This window comes from Rhinolophus sinicus, chromosome 3 (genome assembly GCF_057876585.1).
Source record: "Rhinolophus sinicus isolate RSI-liver-muscle chromosome 3, RSI-T2T, whole genome shotgun sequence".
Classification (NCBI taxonomy): Eukaryota; Metazoa; Chordata; class Mammalia; order Chiroptera; family Rhinolophidae; genus Rhinolophus; species Rhinolophus sinicus.
Window position 1 is genome coordinate 153,100,427 of NC_142503.1, and position 13,409 is coordinate 153,113,835.

At 38.5% G+C, this 13,409-nt stretch overlaps 1 protein-coding gene across 2 annotated transcripts in view; it reads right to left on the reverse strand.

Moving 5' to 3' along the window:
• Positions 1-13,409, reverse strand: part of RORA (RAR related orphan receptor A) — a 687,564-nt gene that overhangs the window by 450,307 nt on the left and 223,848 nt on the right. The window lies entirely within an intron of this gene.

A 13,409-nucleotide genomic window follows, 5' to 3' on the forward strand; every position in this document is an offset into this window, starting at 1 on the left:
ATTTAATACTAATAAAACTGGACCTGTATTTTATATGTCTTTTGTTTTTTTCTTATTTCATTTTTCAGGTATTTCATTTTTTCTGTTGTTTTCTATTCTCTATTTCATTTCTCTCCACTTTAATCTTTGCTTTTGTTTCCTTCTGCTTGCTTTGGGATTAGTTGGCTCCTCTTTTTCTAGTTAGTTAAGGTAGAGGTCAGGTTATTGATCTGAGATCTTTCTTTTTTTAATGTTGATCAGTGACAAAAGGTCTCAGTTTTTATCTGGGAATATCTTAATTTCTCTTTCATTTTCTTGAAAGCTAGTTTTCTCAGCTACAAAATTCTTGGTTGACAGTATATTTCTGTCAGCACTTTGAATGTCATCCCTGCCTTTGGCCTCCATGGTTTTTGATGAGAAATCAGCTCCTGATCTTATTGAAAAACCCTTATATAGGACAAGTTGCTTCTCTCTTGCTGCTTTCAAGATTCTCTATTTGTCTTTGGTTTCCAACAGTTTGATGGGTCTCTGAGTTTATCTCACTTGACATTCATAATTATTTTAATTATTTTTTAACATTAGAATGGGGAGAAACTATTCCCTCACTAAGACAGTTTCAGAAATGCTAGGTTAGACAATCTATGCTACTTGGTTTGGGAAATATGTTTGGGTGACATTTACTGTTTGGACTTGGAGAAACAGAGAGATCACTATAGACTAGAGTGGCTTGAGAGGGATTTATGGAACAAGTGGGACTTTACATTGTTACAAATTACAGGTGAAGAATGGAGGAAAATCTAAGGATCGAGTTTTTTAAAATTTAGAAATGAAAGGCATGTAAATTCTCCTAAGGTTTTGTATTTCTCTTTTCTGAATATACCATCCCTTCCCATTATGATGGGTAAGATCAGGAAATGGATTAAAATATTTTAATTTCCTCTTTGGCTTTGAAGTTACTTAAAGAAGGAATTTAGAATTTAAATAGTGTAACTGGTAGAATCTTTGAGCAAAAGAGAAAACATAAATTAAGTGTCTCATTTTCAAAATTATATAGAAGACCTTGCTCCCACCTAAGAGAAAGAAGAACTAAATTAAAATGTTTGGTACTGAAAGTAATTGGAATAGTTGATCAAACTGAGAAAAACTATATACTTTTTAACTTTAGGACCTGTATTGTTAAAATCCCTCAATCTGTTCGGATATGGGTGAAAACAATGTTTTTCTCATGTGTGACAATTAATCTTGTACTGAGGCTAGCCAAGGAGCTCACCCTCACTCGTTTTACTTAAATCAAGGAGTTCTTCAAAAATCAACAGTTTACATTAAGCTTTACATTAAAACCTCAACAGTGTCTGAAGCCTGTGGGAACTGGAAATCACCATGTGTAATCCAAATCAAGTCACTTAGAGAAGAAGAGTCCTAGGTCATGAGAAGCTAAGACCTCCTGGTGGTCCTCCAGCAAGACACAGGTAGGTAGCACTAGGACGTGGACCCTGGATTGGGAGTAAAGACAATGAGGTCATCTAATTTCTAATCCAGTGCTTTTACTTTCGTAGTTTTCTATTACTAGAATCAGACATTGCATACAATCAGCTTTCAAGTACTTGCTTTTCACATTCCTGAACAACCAGCCAAAGTCCTGGGTGATCACAGCAAGTCAGGAGAGGGAAGGAGGCTGGCTGGGCAAGATACTGGCGATTGTCATTGGCCTCTGGAGTTTCCAACCTAGGTTCACTAGGTGTCAATACAAGGCTGGGTGTACTGTATTGGGGGCAGGGTGAAGGCTCCATTCAAGCTTGCTTTGCCTAGTGATAAACAAACCCTGAGTCTTTGAACAGCCATCATACGCTGTGGTTGTTTCTGATGTTTATTTGTTTCCAACTGCAGGACAGCTTTCTCAAAGCCAGCTACACAGGGTCTGGTTGAGCCACCAATGTTGCATAAACACAGACCAATTTCCAGTTTTCCTTGAAGTATCTGCTCTGTTTCAATTTAGGGGGACACAGAAGTACCTCAAATCACTGAGACTTTCATTGAGTACACTCCTTAGACTGGGTGATTAAAGCACTTTGGTTTGGTTACTTCTGACGTTGAGAAACACCAAAAATTTCTTTAGGAGAGGCTAAGCTAGCCCCTCTAAAGTGGACTATACTCACATAAAAAAGGACAGAATGATGCTGGCAATATCCTTCTGGGGAAACTGATGCTCAGAACAGATTTTAAGACTGAAGACGTGGGGTTGTGATGTCTCATTCTTTCCTCCCAGTCCACACTGACTATGTCTCCTTGTTGTTGGGCAATGCCATTCTCCTCGCCATGCCTTTGTCCCAGCTGTTCCTCCTTGCCTGGAGGATGGTCTGTCCAATCATGATTATCCAAAATAGACTCATGATGTATCCAAGTCTGCTCATTCTTCATGGTCCAACTCAAATTCTAGCTCTTCTACAAAAGCGTCTTTTCAAAACAGTATTGGGTGGTAAGAAAACCATGGGCATTAAGGTCGGCCAGACTTGAGATGGGCAAGTTACTAAACCTCTCAGATTCTTCACTATAAAATGCTGGGTCATTGTGAAGATCAGAAGTGCAAAAAAATGAATGGTGGGTATTATCACTTTTATTATTATTCCAACCATCTATTTGGGTGGAGCTCTTTTGCATCATGAATGCCCAAAACATGAGAATCAGAATCACATCCATCAGTACTGGTATGATTTGTGCAATAATTCAGGAGTTCTAGCCTTATCTCCCTAAGAATCTCTGAGGACAGTGAAGACACCCCACATCTTTGAAGCAGAGATTCAGTTATGCTGAGTGTCCACTTACGGAACACTTGTTTTGTGATAGGTACTGGGCAGCCTTCATTTAATTCTCAAAATGACGCTAAGAAGAGTTTTTTTTTTTTTTTTTTTTTAACCTTCTGTTTACAGAATAGGAAACTGAGGCTCAGAGTCAGTGATGACTGCTGGAGGTCACACAGCTTGTAAATGGCATTTCTGGCCTTGAACCCAAGTCCTTTATTAACCACAGCCACGTCCTCTCCAAACAGGTGTAGCAGGCACTCAAGGGTAACTGCTGATCGATTACCTGGATTGCACTCACACCCCTTGTCAGACTGTGTCCTTGTCTACGTGGCACCTTTATCTGCCATCCTCCTGACTGTTGAGATGTGCTTATCCACTCGGGCTCTGCTTTCACGCTTGCCTTTGCAGTGAGCATCAGCACACTGCCATGCAAGTCTAAGGACCCGGAAAGTTAGCAAACCATATTTCAGGGGGGAAACTACGTGGTAAGAGTGAGAACAAGGTGGCACGCAAAACCCCCAAGCACGTCTGGCAGTGGGGAATGGGGACTTGGGGGCAAGTGACAGATTACCTATTTCTAGAATGAGGTATAAATATTAACTCCCTCAGGGTGGAAAATCAGGGGCAAACATAACCCACAATCAGTCATAGCATGCTAACAGGAGGGGAGTCACATTTGATGCTTTTGGAAATGAACCAATCACCTCATAGATCAGAAGGCAATTACCTTCATTCAGCTCAGAAAACGCCTATTTTTCAACCTCTGAGTGCACTGTTTGGGATTTTTGTTGTTCTGTTGTTCTGCTTCCATTGGAAGGAATACATAAAAGTCATAGCCAAAGGCAGAACACTTGCCTGGCTGACAAACTGCCTATCGACTATGGCAAATCATCTGTTGCTAAACTATTAGAATTATGACTCGCTGCTTCCTTGGTAAATGCCTGCCCTAGATGAAGTGCTCTAGATGCAGCAGCTGTCTCTGTGCTTTCCCACTCCTCTGTGATGTTTAAAGGCTACCTGAAACACTCTAAACAAGGTACAGCATGGTTCAATAGACACTAACATCTTAAAGGGCTGACCTAGATTTAGCTATTCCAGGTGCACAGAAATTGGTATTTGCACCCTCCCTCATCATATCCACATACTTTCAGTTGAAAATACTATTATCTCATTCTTTGCTTTTACACTCAAAAGAAGAAGGAATCATTCTGAAAGGGGGGTGGTAGAGGCGGGCAGTGATAAAGGCAGAATAAAGAAAAGAAGGTATCTTTTGAGTACCTACTGTGTGTACATCACTCTAATTTAATCCTAACCACCTTCAAGGTGAGGTATTGTTACTATACTCTTTTTTATTGAGGTGCAATCCTCATAACATACAATTAAGCATTTTAAAGTATGCAATTCAGTGGCATTTAGCGTATTCAAATGCTAGGCTACAACCCCCTCTCTCTAGTTTCAAAATGTTTCCATTACCCCAAAAAATACTGCACACCTATTAAGTAACCACTCCCCATTTTCCTCTCTTATCTCCTGAAGATCACTAATCTGCTTTCTGTCTATATGTATTGGCTTATTCTGGACATATCATATCAAATAAATCATATAATATGTGACCTTTTAAGTATGGATGCTTCTTCTTTCATTTAGCATCATGCTTTTGAGGTCCATCCAAGTTATAGCATGTACTATGAGTACTTCGTTCTGCATGGCTGAATAATATTTCATTGTGCGGATGGGCTACAATTTGTTTAACCGTTCATCATTTGGTGGCTGGACATTGGCTATGATTGATGCTGCTAGAAACATGGAGGTCCAAGTTTCTGTGTGAACATATGTTTTTGTTTATCACGGAGTATGCCTAGGAGTGGAACTGCTGCTTTAAGCCTGTTTTACCATGGGGGAAATTGAGGCTGAGAGAGGATAGGTACCCTGCGCAGGGTCATTCTGTTCATTAGGGTCAAAGCCAGGATTAGGACACAGGTCCACTTGGTTCCCAAGTCTATAGTCCAGTCACTAAACCTAAAACTTGTTGAGCTAAAAATTCACTGACTAATTATTGTGTAGAACGATTCTAACTTTTAACCTCAATTCAAACACCCTGAGGTCGTATGATTCATAACACTAATTTGAACTTGTTGAACCAGCAGTTTCATTTGGCTCATGCTGAGATCTGAGCTTTTTGTTTCCCAGGCAAATCAATAGCAACAGATATTACCTTGTTAGATCAAATACAACTTATATTTTAAAAAGTTCCAATTATGCCCTAATGCAGAGTTCATATACTCCAAAGGCTTAATAAAGTAATAAATGACATTTTAGTTTGATAATTAGTAATATAAAAGTGTTGGGATACTTTGGAATTAGGAAGGCTTGTGTGTGATTTTCCTTTTCTATTAGCCATTGTTTTAAGATAAAATTATACTTGTCTCACATTATGATTGGGCAGGAACTCAGTTATTAAGAGGCAGAAAATGGGTAAATTGCTACTCCTGTGCTTTTTGCAGTAAATTGTGAAAACAAAATAAAAAGGAAAATATAATGGGGAGTCCTATACCCTGTTAAGAAATGGTGCAATTCCTTCAAAGCTGATTATTCCTGGATAAGAAATGAATGATCAAACAGCCAATACACATATCCTGAACTTTCATTAGGGGTATAAACTGGTAAGATAGTGAATTTTGGAAGAATTTGGGTTCTCTGATTGGGGTAACAGCTATTAATAATTTAAAATGTGTGTAATATATATGTCTACTACAAAGCTATAGCCTCACAAACCTGTGTGTATGAACATACACCCACCCACCGACAGCATGAGCAAGTTTCCCAGGCTCCCAACAAAACAGAAATACTTGGACCACTATTTTAACATGCTCTGACTCAACATTTGAAGCTCCTGAGACGAGATGTCATGAAGGAGTTAAAATAAATGGAATTTCAAAATACGGTGCAGGCAGAAATCAAATTATAAACCTTAGATCTACTTAGCTTAAGTGAGTTACTGATGACTAAGTAAAATTATTCTCTATGTCACCAAATCCCTTGTAATCCTTAGCTGTATGTTATTTTTATTAAAACAGCAAACTGTTTTTCAAATTAGAAAGAAGCAAATCTTAGTCATTTACATTTATTTAATAACCATTGGATGTTCACTAACGTAAAATGAATGGAAAACTTACTTCCTGTTGAGAAAATATCAATTACACCCAGGAGATAACCACCTCATTCTTCCTCCCAAAAGCAAGTGGGAAGAGAGCAGACCTTCCTGTATCAAGTTGACTTCTAGCTAAAGAAAAAAACTAATAATATTAATACAGCACATAGAACTGTATGTTGAATGAATGAATGAAAGAAACACCCTAAGCAGAATAAAGAAGTAGGTAGGATTTATTTGGAAACTGCAGACTGGGTGAGGTGAGTTTCAATGTGGGTTTTCAAGGTGATAAGCATGTTTTAGAGGGGACAACAGAGGACATTTCTGGTCATTTTAGACATACACAAATTCAAATGACAGGCAAATATGAGTATATCAAAAATCCTAAAAGCTGTAAGAGTTTTTTTGTTCCAGTAATACTATACCTAAGAGTTTTTCCTAGTAAAAAGGACTCAAAAGATGAAATAAAGTTTGAAGTAGTAAAGTTTTAAAAACATAAATCTCAGTGTTATTTAAAATGCGAAAAAGTTAGAAACAACATAATAGCAATTGAAATACATTATTAATAAATTCCTATAGACATTTAATATTCATAAATTATTAATACATTATTGTGTAACAATAACAAATCAGAAGAAAATTATGGTAAATGAATAAATAAAATCAAGTCTTTAGACCCCAGGATAAGAAATAGTGTAAAGTAGAAAAGATCAGTATAACAAATTTAGAAGTAATATAATGTATGCTTTTAAAGATTATTTTGTTAAGACATACAAGAGTTTCAAACAAGGAACAAGCATGAATTCCTGCTGGAGGAAATACCAATGAGAAGGCCCACATATTTGGAATGATGGGGAGGAAAGGGAAACGATGAGACTTGAGCGAAACAGAGAGTTGTGACTAATAGCTAGGATTTGGGCCACACTCATCTCAGTGTAAGAACTGAGCCAGGGATGAAGTTAACCTAAGCCTCCACAGATACACTGATCGCAATCCTTTGTTCTTCTGTTGTGGGGAGGGCTCTCAGCATCTCAGCTTCTCGGAAGAAGACCTCACAATCCCTATGGTTTGGGGACTTGTAGTTTAATACACATCCCCATGCAAGGAAATACAGGAATTACTGAATGGGGGTGAGGATGGGGTGGGGAATAAACTGAACTCACAGCCTGATTCCAAATGCCTGCAAGGAGAGGCCCTACCCCAAGTATTTTTATTGGAAATCACTCATTCTAGGACAAACTGGTCACCACCTGCAAACTGGTGCTGTGGAAAACTCTCTCTGGCAGAAAAGCTACTGTCCCATCCCCAAGTCCATGCGCTCACACAGACCAAACTCTGCAGATAAAACTATAAACTCGAGAAACGTAACAGACTTTTCCTGGAACAATCGAGCCACTCTGATTAGCCTTGCTTCAGCAACCTCCTCTCATCCAGCCCACTCACTACTGACTTTTCCTTCTTCCCAACAGTCCATCTCAACCAGCTCTGTGGTGAATAAGCCATAACAGTAAATATGGATTCCCATGAATGTCCAGGCAAAACACTTTAAATGCTCATGGAAAAGACAACATTCGTCTATGGCAGGTTTAAAACCACTGCAACATTTTTGGCTCTTGTAGTACTGAAAGAGTCATGTCCCATGTGTATGTAATTCATTTGAATGTTCTTACACAGCTCAGCATTTAAGTAAAATATTTCTTTGTTTCCGTAAGAAAACAAAGGAAGGTGGTACTCACAAAGCTGCTGAGGTATACCGAACCCAATTTGTTAAAACAAGTTTTCATTTTGAAATAATTTTAGAACTGCAGAAGAATGGCAAAGATAGTACAGAGCTCCCATATTTCCTTTACCCAGTTTGCTCTACTGTCAAAATCACATATTACCACAGTACATTTATTAAAACTAAGAAATTAATATTAGTATATTACTATTAACTAAACTTTAGACTTTATTCAGATTTTTTCAGTTTTTCCACTAATGTCTTTCTTTTCCCCCAAGACCCCATCCAGATCCCACATTGTATTTAATCATTCATGTCTCCTATTTTTTTTTTTTCAATCAGTGAAGTGACCGTATCTTAGTCTTTCCTTGTTTATCATGATCTCAGCATTTTTGAAGAGTCTCAAAATTTGGATTTGTCTGATGTTTCCTCATGATTAGACTGAGGTTATGGATTTTGAAGAAAAATACCTCAGAGGTGAAGTGCCCTTCTCATCACATCTTAGCAAGAGGCACTTAATATTAACATGACTTGTCACCAGTGACGTTAACCCTGATTACTTGTTTAAGGTGGTATCTGTCAAGTTTCTGCACAATCTAACTTTACTATTAGACAGAGTTGCCAGATTTGCAAATCAAGACAGGACATCAAATGGGACATACTATAATATATATATATATATATATATATATATATATATATATATATATATATATATATATATAAACTTTTTGAATTAATATTCAAATGTTATTGGGCATCTTTAATTTTATCTGGCAGCCCTACTTTCAGGAGTAAATTCCCAATAAGAGCCATAAATGTTCACCGAGCCCCTCATCTCGACCATGGAACTCTCACCCCACTTTCCACAGACACCTCAAAAACAGCAGTATAGACAAAAATCCTATTTACTGCTTACACCAGGAATCTTCAAACTCTCCTTGAAGAGCTAGACTCTCTCACCAGATTCTGATTCAGGAGGTCTGGGATGGAGTACAGAAATCTGCATTTCTAATAAGTTCCCAGGTGATACTGATGCTGATGGTTTGGCACCACATTTTAAGGTGTGTTGTCATTCATGGAGGGGAAGCTGGGTATTTGTACTTCTTACACTTGCCTTACAAATCTGCCATTACAACTCAGTAGGGTGGGTCCTAATAATACAACATACGTCCAACTTATGGATGACACATACAAGAATGGAAACAGAATAGTCCAGAGCAGATCCGCCTAGCCCCTATAAGTGGGAATCCTTTGTTCCCCCCAGTTAGAGTTGAAAACTAGCCTAGCTCTAGATGGGGAGCTACAGTAGGATGGCTTCTTTCACCCCACTGCTGCCTCAGCTGTAGAGAGGGTACAAGTTTATCTCCATGAGCATCTACCCATCTGTTGTCACTTCTTGTCCTACAGAGTCTCTGAAACCATGAATCTTGTCAGAGAGCCACACACACAGGACGCAGAGATGTAGGGGAATGACATGTCTGAAAATCAGAATGCACAGAACAAATACTAGAGATAATAAGTTAATTTGTGCTTTAAAAAAAGTCTACTTTGGGTTGTCTTGGGTACCTAATACTTAAAACACTGCTCCACTGACTTTTATAGGAAAAGTCTTTCTTAGACGCAAACAAAAAAACCTTCAAGTGCTTCAGCAGAAAACAACAGGTCCATAAGTTGGAGGTGTCCCACCCACCTATCCCCTCCCCTTTAGCTGCCGGAGTACTTTGAAATGAAAGGAATGAGATTTCGGTCGAGCTTTTCTGCAACATGTATCTACCCTTTACATTGGTTACCTAACAATTCAGGTAGCAGTTGGTTACCTAGCATATTCTCATTATGTTAAGCTCAGCTCTTACTGGAGTAGTAAACTTTTCTAAGTTGAAAAAGCACTTTGAAAAGTGAAGGCCTTTGAAAAATGGCTAGTGTGTGCATTTTTGTAGCATGTACTGTATGCCAAGGATCCTATCAGATCAGGATCCCATTAATCTTCACTGCATTATTGTGAGGAAGGTATTAATAAGCCCCATTTACAGATTGGCTAAGTAACTTACAAAGCACAGACCTGGGATCTAGCTTCAATGTTTTAGCCCTCCCTTTACAATCAATACCCCATTTGATTCCCATTCAACCCAGTCCAAACTTTCCCAAGGGACCTAACTTCAATCTGTTAAACCATCAGGAAGAGCATTTGGTATTCTTAACTAGGCACCAAAAATAGTGTCACTAGTAGGCTGGTTGTAAAGACAATTTAGGGGGTGGATCTCTGCATACCAAAAAAAATTGATAAAACATTTTTTTCTTTTAATGCTTCTCTAGACATATAATTTTCAAAAGGAAATAAAACACAATCTACATCGAAAAAAGTCCTAAAACCTGTAAAAGGGGAGACCAAACCTTAGTGTACCCTTATCTGATTTAACACCACTTAAGCTACTTGGTAACACTTTGGGTTAACAAGGAAATAAAAAAAAATCTAATATTTTGTCTAAGTTTGAACTGTACAAACAGATTTATTTCTAAAAGTCACCCTAGAGGAAGAGAGGTCACTAAGAGTGGTTATCTAGTCTGTTTGGCATTTATTTATCGTTGAAACTCAGATTTCAAACAAAGAGAGCAGAACAGAATGTCACCAATCCTGATGGAGAAGAACTAAGCCCTCTCATAACTTCTCCTTTATTTTCTGAAGACTTGAGTGATTGTAGGACTTCTAGGCTTTCACTCTGAGCTCCCTCAAATGCAGGGGCTATAACTGTAGGTATCCTAATACCAATGGTCTTTAAAAGGACTGAATGTAATGCAACCAAGTATTTATGCAAATAATCAGATCTGTAGCTCCTTTCCTGAGCTTAATCGAGGTATGCCCTTCTCCTCGCCACCTCACGGGCCCCAGGAGAATGGGGTCCAGCTGCAGTCGCCTGTCTTGTGCCTGCATTGCCTCCATCTCTGGCTCTCCCTGCGTCTTTGGGGTTAAGCTCTTTCTGTCCTTTCAGGAGTATTTGACAACAAGAAATCCCATCCTCCTGCCTAGAAACTGATACGATTATAGTCCAGGAATGGTCAAATATAGAAACTGTGATCCAGAAATGAAGTGGCCCAAGAATAGGGATTTAGATGCTGGGGGAAGCTCTGTAGGTGAGGTTGTGACCAAAATGAAGACATCTCAACACACATCTTATTTTGGGTCCTTCCATGCCCTATCCATTGTAACCATAGGTCTGAATGAACTTACAGGCCTCCTTGAGGAAGCCAATTTTATCACCCTTTTGAAGACCCTTCTTTCTAACAAGTGTGGTTACTCCATTGGGGCATTGGGGTGTCAAGGGCCAGAAGCTTTAAAAAGGAAAGAAAGAGAAGAAAACCAGGAAGTGGTGTAATAACAAAGGCCTAATTATAAGGGAGGAGTATCTCTCTACAGACAGGTCACTGGCAGGATGCCAAGGGCTCTAGCCACATAAAGGAAAAGATTGTTATAAAAAGATTTCTAAAAAAAAGAAGGAGAAGAAGAAAGAGGCATGGCAGCGGAGACTGCGAGGAGGTGGGGCAGAGAATAGGGAAATGAATAAGAATAATGACTTAAAAGCTTTTTTTTTTTCTGGTACTCTGCTTCCCTTTCTGCAGATGCTCAGCTGAGCCAATGCAGCTGGCTCCCTGACAAATGTGGAAAAATCAGCCAATTTGAGCTGGTTGTTAGCAGTCCCGGCGCAGAGGCTCAGATAAATGAGGGGCTGCCTCAGGTGTGGCAGCAGCTCTTCCGGAGCCATTGCTGAGAGATTCTGGGACAGCTCGTGGCCTCCTGGGCTCCGGGATCTTACCAGCACCCACTTCTACCTCCTGGCTCTATGTTGGGACAAAGGTGACCTTGGAAGAGGGATCTTCCTCTTCCCCTCCCTAACATCCTCCTAACTGACAAGTTCTCCTTCCTTCCAACTGGTGGAATTTCCTCCAGCTCACTCACTGAAAGGTCTGCAGCATAAGGACTCTTGTCCCCAAGTGTCTGAGCGCACATCTGATGGCCCAACTCAAGGCCTCTAGAAAACGCTTGATGTATATTCCTTTGCAGGTCACTGCACTGAACCTGAGTCTGTGGACACCTTGGCAGAATACCCTGCCATTTCCTCACAAGACATTAAAGGTTTCTTTGTAAATCTTCACTACCACCAAACAGTATGCTACACATATTTACTTACATATTGTTATGTCCAAACATGGAGTACAAACATGAAAAAAGGAGGGCACATCTGGCCACGAATTCAAGCAAAGCAGTTAATGCTTTGAATCTAGTTTAAGATGAAGAGAATGTTCCTGTAAGTAGCAGTGCAAGTCCCTTACTTATTAAACTGTTCACTTTTTCTGTGATTTTTAGCTATGGATTATCTGATAATTAAATAAAAAGGACAAAAACGATGGAGATGCAGTAAGCCCTCGCTTAATGTCATCAATAGGATCTTCAACTAAACGAAATGACGTATAAAGAAACCAGTTTTGCCATAGGCTAATTGATATAAACAAGAGTTAACTTCCTACAGCATCTCATCAACGTTACAACAAAACAATGTTGAATGAAATGACCTTATTCAAAGATCTGCTATACTAAAATAAGTGCTTACATAGGGAAGTTTCTAGAGGGATGAAATGTTATATATCTTTTTTTAAGTGGTGTTACATGGATGTATATAATTGTCCAAATTCACTGAACTCAACACTTAAGACTCTGTGTATTTTATTGTATGTTAATTATATCCGAATACAGCTTTAAATTTAAGTGCTTATGTTCAGTAATATTCACTGTGTCTACACAATGCATCTGTACCAGCATACTGAAGTGGTCTCTAATTGTAAAAATGCAGGGAAAAACATACATTGTATCACTTCATCTGTTATCCTTTACATAATGGAGTATTTTCAAAAGAACTGAAAGTAATTCCTATGCGACCCTCAAGTACATTTTAGGAGTTTATAATGCAGAGTGGCTCAAAAGATTTTTTTTGGGAGGGAAGGAGAGATGATGTTGTTATATATTACATATGAGTTGACTAATTATTCCTATCTTATAATCTCAAAGTAAAATATGTTAAGTGCTTTATTTAGTTGGTCTCAAAAGCCTTGATGTGGGGGTGTACTGGCTGGGAGTTCAGAGGGGAGGGCAACAAAATTGGTTATTTTGAATTATATTGATTTACAGATGAAATGAGAACATTTGTTCAATTCAGGAAGAGAACAATAGAACTTCAGAGGTGAAAAGGCATTGGATTATATGGTCTAATCAATTCATTAAATCAATATAAAAATTGTGGCTCAAAGAAGGAAAGCACACAGCGATCTTCTGCCAAACACTGGTCTTCTGGCTCTCACATCTATTTCTCCTTCCAGTTTTTCATTATTCTTGTTTTAAATGCCATTCTCTACTAATATTTTAAAGCAAATGTGATGTTTATATCTATCATCAGCTTTCTACAAAGTAATATTTTCACTAAGTAATATTTTAAAACATCTCCAGAAAAATGTTTTTCCTCTGAGAATGGCTGCTTCTCAAAGTATGTTTTTAAAAATTAAGATAGTCTAACGTTATACTCACTCATGTTTATCTTCTTAGAAAGTACTCATGTATGTCTTCTCTATAATAGTTACGGCTTTGAAAACTCTAATTCATGTTTGCTGATATCCCATGCCTAGAACAGAAGATTCTCAAAGGCATTTTTATCATCACAAACCCACATTTTCTCCCCTTTGGATCTCAATGCTTCCTTTTACTATGCTT